At 37.8% G+C, this 13,070-nt stretch overlaps 1 long non-coding RNA gene across 1 annotated transcript; it reads right to left on the reverse strand.

The window, feature by feature from the left end:
- Positions 1-2,470, reverse strand: LOC122987649. Its single transcript, XR_006404542.1, has 5 exons — positions 2,266-2,470; positions 1,426-1,496; positions 963-1,016; positions 745-813; positions 1-564 (listed from the first exon to the last, which is right to left on the reverse strand). It is a non-coding gene; the product is annotated as an uncharacterized LOC122987649 (long non-coding RNA).
- Between the last annotated feature and the right edge of the window lie 10,600 nt (positions 2,471-13,070).

The following is a 13,070-nucleotide window of genomic DNA, read 5'->3' on the forward strand; positions in this document are numbered from 1 at the left end:
CACCACCATCTGAAAGGAGAGAACCCCTCATGTGCCATTGGTGGCACCTGACATCGTTGACCCCATCACTCTGGATCATCCCACTGGGGCAGCCATTAGACAGGGCATTACCAATCAATTTTTTATGTAAAAAAAAAAAAAGAAAGAAATATTTTATTTCATATATCATTTTGATTCTGTTTTATTCCAAATTGAATTATCTGTAAATACTGTAGCCTATGTTCTATGTGTGTAGCATGAAGGAGCTAGGAACTTTCGTCTTGTTTTGCAACCCTGTGTTGTACAATGACAAGTTTAGTTGACAAGTTGAACCTTGAAAAAAAATCACCAATCACAGGATGTGTTTCACATTTTTATTTAGTTGTTCTGCCTTTGCTGGGAAAAGAGAAAAAGAGTCATAAGTATACAATGTCAATCATGCTTAACCAATAAAAATACCATTTACTGCAATACCTTCTCCAGTTGCTCAATTTCCAATTTGAGCTTTTTGATTTCTTGTTCTTTTTTAATATTGTCCAGCTCCAGGTTCCTTTTGTATAGGACCCTCACATTGTCTGCTCCAACCTGTATAAATAGTATTAGTTGATAGGACATCATTGTTCATCAAGCAACAGAGATCAATGGGATAGACTTTTCAGTCATATTGATGTTGTAGAGTGTTCATGATTCACCTAGCATGGTGTGTTCTTGGTAAGGCTCACTAAAAAATGGACATAGGACTACTAGAAAATATAAAACCCTTACCCTTTGCATTCTTGAAGGCCTAGAGGTGGAGGCCACAGGCTCAGGGGAGTGTTGCATATTTTCCTCTTCCTGCGAAATAAATCAGCAAGTGAAGCTATTTAATTTTTTGAGGTCACCTGAAGCAGTTAAACCTATGTGCAGACTATCACAAGCATGTAATTGATACATTAGGCATAACTGGGTCCACAACTTCAACATATGATAAAAGATAAGTTTACCCTCACAGCCATCCCTGAGTGTCCAGACAGTGTCTCCTCATCATTGATCTCCTCCTAAAAATTATTTAAGAGAATTGCATAAAATGCTGGCGGCTCCGGCAAAACCATAGTATCTCCGTCGACTGTAAAGACTTTTCACACCAGATTGCCTGGACAAATATGCATTTAGTACTTTATCACCAAACCACTTATACATACCCAGGACAAACAAATGTTGCTGGGAGCTGCCAACACCAGGGTCAGATGTGACACCCCCTTTAATCCCCTCCATTATTGGCCGACCTTGATTGTTAGAGAAGGCCAGTTTCTCTGAAATTGTGAAGTCTGGTGGAGCTGGCCCCGCTCCAGTCTTCCTCCTCTATTTTTTTTCCTGTTTGCTTCAGGTAATATTAACACTTTTTACATTTTACACAGCATATCATCCACACACTAAAAGAATGATAAAGGCACAGCAATTACATACCACTTTGGAGGATGTTTTTATGCTTGGTCCTGATTTGCTGCCAAGTCCTTTTTACGCTACTGGTACTACAGCTATTAGAACACCAATTAGAAAATTGATTAGTCTTTTATAATACTTACCATTGTTTTGATATGTCATATTGTAAATTTATAATGGTGCAATAGGTAAGGGTTACTTGTGGGATGGGATTTTGTTGAAATATATCAAACTGTGTTTGGAATTGTAAAAAGAAACTAATAAAAAAAACTAACCACTATTGAAGACAATACTTTGAAAAAAAAAGAAGAAAGAAAAGTGATAGTCTATTGGTATTAATCACAGGCAATATTCAATCTATAAAATTAATTTCACTTTGATTGGGCCAAAAGCTAAAATAATTTCCACTTATCCTTCATTATGGGACAGAGTCAGACCTAAATGCACTTCTTGAGTATAATGTTTAAATCTGCTGCATCAAGTTTAAGCTCTGAATGTGGGAATCATTGAGAGTGCACTGAGTGGTAAAATAAATATATCAATTTACGAATTCACACAACCAGCAATGTTCTGCCAGCATTCCTCTCTTGCCTTATTTGCAGCTTTTTGCTGTGATAATTGTTTTATATTGTAAAACTGTATTGTATTGTAACCCTCCATTGTTCTTCTTGACTAAAGTAGACGGCACGCAATCTATCCATTTCATGCAGACTAAGAGTCAAATGACACATCAAACGCCCCTTTTTATGGGAACACACACAGAACCTGAAGCAGAAAGCCTGGGTTAACAAAGAAAGATCATAACCACCATCGTGATACCAATGATCTCTGATTGCGAGTTTAGGGTTTGTCAAGCCAGTTTACCGAAAGAAAGCCTGGCTATGTTGAACTTCTCTGACACAGAGAACCCCTCAGCTCTCTGTGTCAGTCCTACCATGCTCTCCCAGCCTAATGGTTCCCTGTCTGTTCTCCTGTTTTGTCACCTCACTCCCCTCACCTGAGCTTCTCTGCCCATCTCCCCACCTGCATGTCATTTCTTCATTAGTTCAGTTAGTTTTTAAGTCCTGGTTTTGTGTTCAGTCTTTGTTGGATCTGTTTCATTCTGGTTTGTTCCATCCTGTTTAGTCTGTTCAGTTTGATCTGCTTGTGTGGTATTCTGTTTTGCTTTGTCATGCCAGCCTTGTCTTGTATGCACAAGCATTCAATAAAGTGCCTTATGTCACTCAGCCTTAAGTCTCTGCATTTGGGTCCATTCCTCCTACTCTACATAACAGTGTGAACCTATGTGTGAATGATTAGTTCCTACTGATGTGCAGGTTGGCACCTTGCATGGCAGCCCCTGCCATTAGCATATGTGTGTGTGAATGTGGCTTGTAGTGTAAGAGCGCTTTAAGTAGTCAGAAGACTAGAGAGGCACTATGTAAGTGCAGTCCATTTATCATTTACCATGTCTCCCCGGATCTTTGTGTGTGTTTTCGGCAGAAACTCTCCTGCTCTCTGTCTGCCCTCAATGAGTCTCTCCCCAGATGGCAGGCGGGGTTGCTCCAATTCTGGTTCTATGTGCGGGCTGTGTGAGTTACAGACCAGTGTTGGCGCAGCCAGACACACTCTATCTTGCGCGCTATACACTGAGCTATTCCTTAAAGTAGCTACACTACTTATATACATTTTAGTTTAGAAAACATATTAAAATACTTTTTTTTTTTTTTAATTCCCGATGCTTAGGCCTGGCGGTGGGTCAACTTGCACTACATTGGCGGAAACCCTGCAAGTTATCTCTGATAAGTTAGTCTATGTTCTTAATACAACACTGTCAAAATACAGCTGGTTTGTCAAGGTTAGCTGCACATAGCTGTATGCTATTGGCAGTGGAGCACCTTATATGCGGTATTATTGAATGATTAATTAGAGAACCCCCGCTCCCTCCCCTGGGTGAGCTACTGCCACAGATAGAATCTAATTCTGTGGGAAACACTGGTTTTCAGTATTGTCACATGAGCACTTTCCTAATGCATTCTCTCACAAAAATGACACGCACAACCAGGCAGACTGCCAAGGGTGCTGTCAAGTCTATAAAAAATATGCAGAAAAAAGATGAGGGTAAGGGTCTCCACAGACTGCTCACTAGCACTTTGCCAGTGGAAGAGCCCAAGATTCCTGATTCAGGGTGTTACTAAGAGAACTGAAGTGGAATCATTGATTGATTTTTTTAAAATATTTTTTTGAATATATTTTGGTGTATAATATTTTCAATGGGCCTTTACTGTGAAATTCGCCAGTGAAATACTCTGGAGGTTTTTGTGCAGCTAGCTGGGGTCCTCTAGGATGTATCAGAAGTGGAACCTTCATTGGAAACAGACAGTTTCCTTTTCATAATATGCTGAATATGAGACATTATTAATCTGTATAAGTGAAGTCAAGACTCTGTAGATTCTAATTCCACTTTGAATTCTCCCGAGTCATAAACTCCTTGGTGAACAAGTGAAATAAATAGTGCATTTTTTCAATCAAATTGTAATATTATTGGTCAACTGTAAAGTAAATGAAAGTGACATCAAAACATGTTTAATTGACGGATCATTCATGATCCGGCAGAAAAGCCTCATTATAGTAATAACGGAAGTGTACGCACAGTAGGAAATTACGTGGTGGCTGGCTTGACTGTGATTTCCAGGGTGGCGGCTGGCTTGACCGCAGTCAACGGGCGGGAGCGGCATCAGTTGCCATCATCCACCAGCTGTTACAAGATGAGAGGAGATCTTTCAGAAGACAGATGTTTGTTTTTTTGTTGTTTTTTTAAAACATTTTTATTATCAAAAATACAAAAATACATTTCTTGGGTATATACCACATCACTACACTCCTTGCATCGTGATCCTTTTGTTTAAGTAGAGATGAGCCATTTTTCAGACATGCCATTAAAATTATCAATTTTTTAAAGACCACTTGTCATCATGCAATTCAAAAATGTTTTCGTTCTAGCTTCATTATTCACATCAGATATCCTGGGTTATATTGTCATTTGCTAAATTTCACATGTATATGGCAATACAATGGTACAATAACACTGCAAGTATTACTGAAAGCCTGTTGTGCATTAATAGAATTTATCTGTGGTAATTACATTTATGCACAATCATTAATGAATGTCTTCCCCCTGAAACAATGAGTGTTTCAGGGGGAAGTGTTTACCTTGTCCTGTATACATTTGTAGTCAGAAGTATAGTTACCTGCCACTAACTGGGATATAACAACCAGAAGTTGTGAACATCGTTGTCTCTGGAGATATGACAACACATACATATATTATAATATTAAAATTACTCCCAAGCATCTTTGGTTGCATTTCTTTTCTTTGTAAACATCTTCTCGTTTTGCATTCTTATGTTTATAAGCTGCTTGTTTTTCGCAAAAAAACAAAAATATACAACACTTTACAATCAAATGACCACGTCTACCGTTTTCTAGACTAGGGAACAGTATATTTGACCCTAAATACAATGTAACCTTTAAGTTTTTAACATCTGTGTGGCAATATTAAATGTCTATGTTAGTTTGAGCAGTTTACTCGTAAATGTTTGTACAGGTGGTCGCACAGAACTTAACTTTTCATCCATGATGAACACAATAGGTGTTGCACATGCTAAGTAAGTCAGCATCGATGCAGGCTCACTGTTGGAGGTTTTTATAACCCACTTCCACTCCCAGCTAGTTGGTTTGGGATGGCACTTAATATGGCGGATAGGGAGAAGGTGTAGGGGCTACTTTGGAAAAGGCCCCATCTTTCAAGACCTGCAGGGGGATGAACGCAATGGAACCATTTGCGCTCTGATTGGACAAACTGACTCTGCATTTGACCAATCGGATTCACACGTCAAAACAGAGTCAAAATTTGTACTCGTAACTTGTAGTTTGTAGTTGTAACTTCAGTGTCACGCACACAGGTAGGAAATTTGTGTGTCCGTCTCTCAGACTTCCTGAAACCTCACTGTTGAAAAAAATCCTGCACAGATTTTAATTGCACATACACAAAATATTTCTACAGCTACAAAAACTTTTACACATGTGAAAATTATACTTTATTACACATTCGCAAACCATGTCACAAGCTCAAAATATTTATGACCATTATTTGATTCCACACATGGGACAGAGAACTAATGTTACTTGAGTCTGCTTTTGCCTTTAATGTTTTTTTAATGTAACATCAGTCAAATGGATCATGGTTTTGTGGTCATGTTAATCAATGCTTTTCTGTAAGTTGTGTTGTTTGAGAAAATGAGTTCAGGGCATGTGTGAAAATACATAATCCAGAATAAACAACTATCCACACGCTAATCATCAGGTGATTGTTACCATCTGTTCTTCTCACGCTTTGTTTTTCTTCTCATATAGTGTTGTGGGCTTGTGCTGTCTCTTTACTCCTGTACATACACCAAAGTAACCAGGTTTCTCGCAGACAATACTGTAAATCCATATATAGATCTGCAGCAAATCAGTAACCAGATGTTACTCCTACTGCCAACCTTATTTTGCTAGCCTGGCTCACTGATTATAACTATTATTGACAGAAGATGCTGCTTTGTTTTCTTTTTTTTCTGGCATGTGTGTGTTTCACAGCAGCTGGATTTCTTATTGTTAAAGGACAGGTTCACAATTTTTCAAATGTGTCTTAAAACAACAGTTAGGTGTCCATATGAACAGTGAAAGAGGTTTTCCTCACTGTAATCATTCCTCTTGTTCATACTTGCTATTAAAAGATTCCCTTCAAATGCACTTTTAATGTAAGTGATGGGCAACAAAATCCAGTGTGTCCTCACAATCATTTTGTGTAAAAACGCATTTAAAAGTTGATCTGAAGCTTATATGAGGCTTCAGCAGTCTGAGTTAGTCATATCAAGTGGATATCTGCCACATTTACATTCTTTTTATCATCAGATTCCCTTTTTGTGTTTCCTTGGACAGTGTTTCCCTGTTGAGCTGTGGCAGAAGTACAGTAACACAAAAAGGGACATTGGCAATAAAAAGACTAACATTGAAAGACAAATACTTGATTTGACTCATTTGGATGCTGACGCTTCATATTAGCTTCAGATAAACTTTTAAATACATTTTTGCACAGAAGGAGGACTGTGGATTTTGTCCCCCATCACTTACAATGAAAGTGCATTATGAAGGGATCTTCTAATGGTCAGTATGAACACGATGAATGATTGTGGCATTTGGGCACCTGACTGTTGTTTCAAGACAGACCTCAAAAATTGTGGAACTGTCCTTTTAAAAGAAACTCCTGAACCAACCACTGTAAGATGTATGAGTATATTGATTAAGTAGAATTATATGATATTATACGATCCAAAATAATTACATGATCTGGAACAAAAATACTTTTCCCCACACAAAACAAATAATATGCAAAGAATTACTGTTTTAAAAATTACTACTTTTTGGAACACTGTACACAGTTTAGGAATGTATACCCAGTCATATTTGTATATCAATTTTTTCAAGGATTATTTTAAAATATGAAACATCATCAGATTTCCACTACAATTAAACGACAATACTAGAAGTCATACTGCACATGATATTTGTTGTTTGGGAGAAAATATATAATTATGATGAATTATTCAACAGTATTAAATTGGTTTAGGATTAGGGTGGGAGTTCAAAAGATTGATGGATTAGCACTAAATTTATATCAATCAGGAGCACATAGGGCCTACTAGATGTGCATACCAAGAGCACTTGGTGACAGTGAAATGACAAACAACAGCAAGTCCGTTTACATTTATTTAAATGACAAATTTAACATTATACACAGCAGATCAAGTTTAACATGATTGGACATCAAAACAATAAACTACTCTGGCTTTCTTTCATGATACAGGCTAACTATCAGAGTTTGTATGTGTGACACAACTGCCAAAGTTTTAGCCACAGATGATCTTCCTCAGACGAAGTTGAATAAGTGAACATACACTTATTATTTAACAATTAATAATTAAATGTCATTACTATCCAGCCCTGGTGCCAGAGAAGAGTAATTGGCCGGGCATTTGGTTTGTATGGGCAGCCCAGTTTTACTTTAATCAATGTGTTTATTATCTACGCCAACCATTTACGTATGTTAAACTATGCTCAGCAAGAAGCATTCACCTCATAAAGTTTCTTACAATGTGGGAAGCAAAACATAGCCTATAAATTGGCAGTGCAGCTGTAGTCTATCTTGTTATTTTACACTGTTATCTTCAATCTGAAAGGGGCTCATATTCAACCAATTAACCTGCTTTGTCATTGTGCACGCACTAAAAGTAGAGTTTGGGGCTAAATATTGTGTAAACTGTGTAATCACATAGCCAGTATTCACTGGGTTTGATCAGCCTACCATCTGTTTAACTTGTGACCATCAGTGTGGATACTGCAATGAGATTCAGCATTTCCTCTCAAACAAGCTATTTAAAAAGATTGATTTCAGAAAAATAAGAAATGTGAATGCTTCTTGTTGGTGATACCATTTAATTTACATAATGTAATACAAAAAGGACCAGACAAATACATACTGAGTTGAACATATGATAATTTCAGACTTTTAGGAGGACACCAACATGTTCTGTTCGTGTTTTCAACACCTGCCGTCACCACAACAACAACACATTCCCCTGAAAGTCACCAGATAACGGTCTGTGGTCATACCGAAACACTGGTGTTACAAATCAACTAGTTTTCCTGTTAACTGGTTACCTTTGTTTGTGAACGTTTGTTATGGCGACAGCAGATGTTCTAATCACAGAGAGGAAACGTAGCTGACCCTGCAAATTCAATTCAATTCAATTTTTATTTATGTAGTGCCAAATCACAACAAAAGTCATCTCAGGGCATAATAAAGTATTCACATTGCAGCATGCATACAGCTGTCACTGAAGTTCACGTACTGAGACCTACAGAGACTTCAGGAGAAATATCTGAGCTGGTTAAGTTAGGCACATTTGAAGGCTTATGAGTAGAAGTGTGTTTTAAGATGGCTCTTGAAGAACTCAATCAGTCATTGTCAGTTACGTATGTGTTATTTGTGATGACACCGAGGCTGGAGAAGCAGAAGCAAACTGAGAGAATGCCATACGGAGACAAATTTGGCAAGGATGCTAGGGACTGTTATTTGGCTAAACTGGCATCTATAAACAACAATGATCCATACGCTCGATACTCCAAGGACCATAGCAACCGCAACCACCCACAAACACAATACCCAAATGTTTCCCTTTCAACAAGCACACCCAATTTTGGGGCAGTGATTAAACCGCTCAGTGAAGACATCCCAACATATAGTCATACATCTCCACAGTTTTAATAATGCAACTTTCTTTGTGACTTCATCAAAAGTATGTCATCAGAAAGAGGACATGGTCCAAACATCAAATGATTATAGTTATGTTATCCCAAATAATATAAGCAGACATTATAACCTCTGATCTGAGGTGAGAAATCTTTAACTTTAGGGGTGCAGCAAACTGGCCTTGTGTGTTTTAAGAGTAGGCTTAAAACTTTCCTTTTTGATAAAGCTTATAGTTAGGGCCGACCAGGCTCGCCTTGGATCAGCCCTTAGTTATGCTGCTATAGGCCTAGACTACTGGGGGACTTCCCATGATGCACTGAGCTCCTCTCTCCTCCTCCTCCTCTCCATCTGTATGCATTCATGTAACATCAATGCATGTCACTAACTTTGCTTCTTCCCCGGAGTTTTTTGTGCTTTCTCATCTCACAGAAAAACCTGACTCCCGGGCCGAACCTTCGCGGTCCTTCACAGTCCTGATGGCATCCTTCCCTGGCTGTTGCTGCTTGTGCTTGTTGTTGTTTGTTGTTGTGATTGTTTTTCTTCTGTCCCCCCTCCCCCTTTTCCTCTCTCTTTCTCTCTCTCAACCCAACCGGTCAAAGCAGATGGCCGCCCACCAAGAGCCGGGGTCTGCTTGAGGTTTCTACCCGTTAAAGGGGAGTTTTTCCTTACCGCTGTCGCCAAGTGCTTGCTCATGGGGGAATTGTTGGGTCTCTGTAAATTAAAGAGTACGGTCTTGACCTGCTCAATGTGAAAAGTGCCTTGAGATGACTTCTGTTGTGATATGGCGCTATATAAATAAAGATTGATTGATTGATTGATTGATTGATGATTGATTGATTGTGGCTGCTATCACTGCAATAACAGTGGTCACAAGTTAATCTAGCAGAGGCATTGTAAACCCCAAGGATAATATACAATTGTTTTTGCTTTGAAATAGGCTATGTGTTTGGGTATATGAGAAGTTCTCAAACTCACTTGTGTAGCACACTGCTCCATAAGTTTTCCTTTAGATTTAACACCTGGTATTGAAACCCAGGTGGGGTTTTTATTTTGAAGAAAATACATCAAAATATAGTTAAGAATAATTCTGATCCCACAGTATCACTAAACTCAATAAACCATCAATAAGCTGAATTAATCAAAAAGATAGTCTAGTCTATGAAATTATGAGTGATATAAATCATAATCAGGTTTTTGCAAGATCAGCTACGTTTCCTCTCCGTGATTGGACATCTGGGTACGGCAACACCAGTTGGAAAAACCTCATACTCACCCAACACAATCGCAACTCGCAAGAAAACACAAAAGAAGAACTTTTGACTGCTTTTAAAAATACTACAACTGAAGGCTTGTTACAATAAGCTAAGTCCAACAACGAACCACAGTCACATTTAAAGCCATACATCTTAACATACTATATCTCTAAAAATACAAGTAATGTAATTTTCATTATTATTGAAATTAAATAATTATCACAGCTACATCATCTATCTTTAGCTCATACTGTCTATGCTTTAGCTTGGTTAGCACATGCATTCAATATGTTAGCAGCTGGTAGTTAGCAATGCAACACACCTCTGCTTTTCTCATGTAAATTCATATATTTGAATGGATAGTTACTCATTGTTTTATTTTTATTATCCTCATTTTATACAAAGAAATATGCCGTCATTGACTAGCTTGACATCCTCCACAGAGGCCAAGAATGAGTATAAATATCATGGAAATATCTGGAAATCAGACCTGGATATCAGCTCTTGCCTATTGTGATTTCAGCAGAGAATGATATAAACTAACTGAACTTTTTAACATTAAATTACATCCATTATACACTCATAGAGCACACAGCAGACTGGTAAAATGTAGAAAAATAAATAACATAGAAATATAATATAAAATATGTTAAATTTAATAACACACCAGCACAAGGTTTCATAGAAAGGTAATGTTGTTTTCTTTTCGTGTTACAATCAACGGGACCCAAAAAAAACAGCTACATTTGCCGTGGGGGAAAAACGAATGAGGGAGACCATTGGGACCAACTTTAGTCTGGATGCCCAGGTACAGTGGTTCAGCTAGGGGTGCATGGTTTAAAGAAACCTCCTCTCCTTCTTTCATTGAAGCCTTGGAGGAAGAGCTGTGCCAGATGTCCTGGTGATCCACCGTGGTGGAAATGACCTTGGGAACACAAAGAGCGTCAAGCTAGTCGCAGGGATCAAGCAGGACTTGCAAGACCTCCACTGACAATTCCCTCAGATTAAAATCATCGTCTCTGCCATCACCCAGCGGTGCCGCTGGAGGTCTGCCCACTATAAGAAGACAGACAAAGCCTGGTGCTTTATTAACAGTGTGATAGCTACCTTTGTTTTGTCTGTAGGTTGAAACATTGTACGGATGAGATAAAGATAAAGCATCAAGGTCCTGGCCATTTTTTGCATGACGATAAGTTCATCTCACCACTATAATAATATAACAATATATTTAACAAATATGATATGTATCCAATATTGCCTAGTGTCTGAAGGACCAAATCCAATAGGGTGATGCTGGATTTGGATTTCCAACTAATGTTTTGGCAGCAAAAAAGAGGCTTTTATACTTTGAGATGTTTGATGTGCAATTTCTTTTTTTTCTTTTTTTTTAACATACAAGGGTAGTGTGGTGGAAACTGCCTTCCCATGATCAAATGAATGTGCCAGTGAGTGTGCAAAGATAACATTATGTCAATAAGAGACAGTTCCCAGGGAGTTAGCAAGAAGGCTAATCTGTGGTTTAGCAATTTGGTTTTCTGTGTGAAATGATTAAAGGCCACCAGGTCCATTTTTAGTGTGAGAGAAAGGCGAAAGATGCTGAGGCAGTAATTTATAAGATAAGTCACACTTGTATTATCACAAAAGCATCAAGGTCATTCATGAACTCAGAAATAATGACCAGATGGTTGAACATAAAAATGAGCTATTATGAAAAGTATATAATATGAGGTTTTATGATTTTGCATTAGGTTTTTCTTTGGGGTTTCAGGGGTTTGTAGAGTCAAACAAAGGTTCTGCCTGTTTTTGTGCAAATTAATTTTTTATTTTATTTAACTCTAGTATGCATGCCTCTGATTTACTGTAGCATTACACACTATTAGACAAACAAGCAGTTTATGTGAAAGAATTCCAGAGTAAAGTTTTTTACTTAACATACACGTAAAGACCTTTACCTTACATCACATAAGGTTTTATTTAATGCTGTCAAAGTGAACATACATTATATAACAAAACAAATGCATTTCTCATATACTCCTGGGGCAGTTGACATCAGTTAATGTTGAACACAGAGGCTGTGCATCTCTAAGATCAACTGCTTTTGAACTTATTCTTATACACCAAACTGAGTGACAGTTAATGCCAGTAAGTTTAAGGCTAAAATATTTTTGTCCCTGACTTCCATATGTTGGATTGTTGGACAAATGTGTAGTGCAAACCACCAGGAACCACTTCTGAGAGAAGGATGTTTGTGAATAGTGCAGTGTACTAATCATCCTCCTCTTTTTCTGAAAGTACACAAAAGTAAAGATATCAGTACAACAGATAATATTATACAACAAACAATGAATAATAAATAAACAGCTCAATACTATATGGCACTGTCTTGTATATATTTGTCCACACACTCACAACAATGTGATGTGACAATTTGTCCACACACTCACAACAATCTCAAACTTTTTCATGTTGAGGACCTCCAAAATAGATGCACAATAGACCACAGACCCGTGTCTGAGAGGATTTTGTCTGAAAAAAATCCCCTCTCAGAAGACACACTCCCTGGAAGTTAGTGTAATATAAGTGAAATGAATCTATTTCGTGCTTTCGCGGGAAACCCCTGCAGCCCTCTCAAGGACTCCTGGAGGTCTTTGGATCCCAGTTTGGGAATAATTCTTCTACACAATTTGATAACCACATTATAAAGTGGATATAATTAGGGATGTCAAAAGAATCAATACATGGATACCATAGACATATAGATACCAAATCAATACCGGCATTTAGAAAATGATACTAATACCAGTGTTTTTATCTTATCATTGGTATCAACACTCTATAACTCAGTGTTATTACTCTAATATAGCCAGTGTGTGTTTGTTTAAATGCTGAAACACTTAAAGTTTCAGTCATAGCTACAGGATTGCAAACCAAAATGAGAGCATATAATCACACAACTGTATTTGTTGTTACAGCATCACATTTCTTACAGTCCCTCTGATTTGAAATGACTGTTTTTGGGCTGCTTTGCTTTCTACTAGAAGGTTACAGGCCAATATTCAATTTGTAACTCTTATTCTAAT

Source organism: Thunnus albacares, chromosome 8, assembly GCF_914725855.1.
Source record: "Thunnus albacares chromosome 8, fThuAlb1.1, whole genome shotgun sequence".
NCBI lineage: Eukaryota > Metazoa > Chordata > Actinopteri > Scombriformes > Scombridae > Thunnus > Thunnus albacares.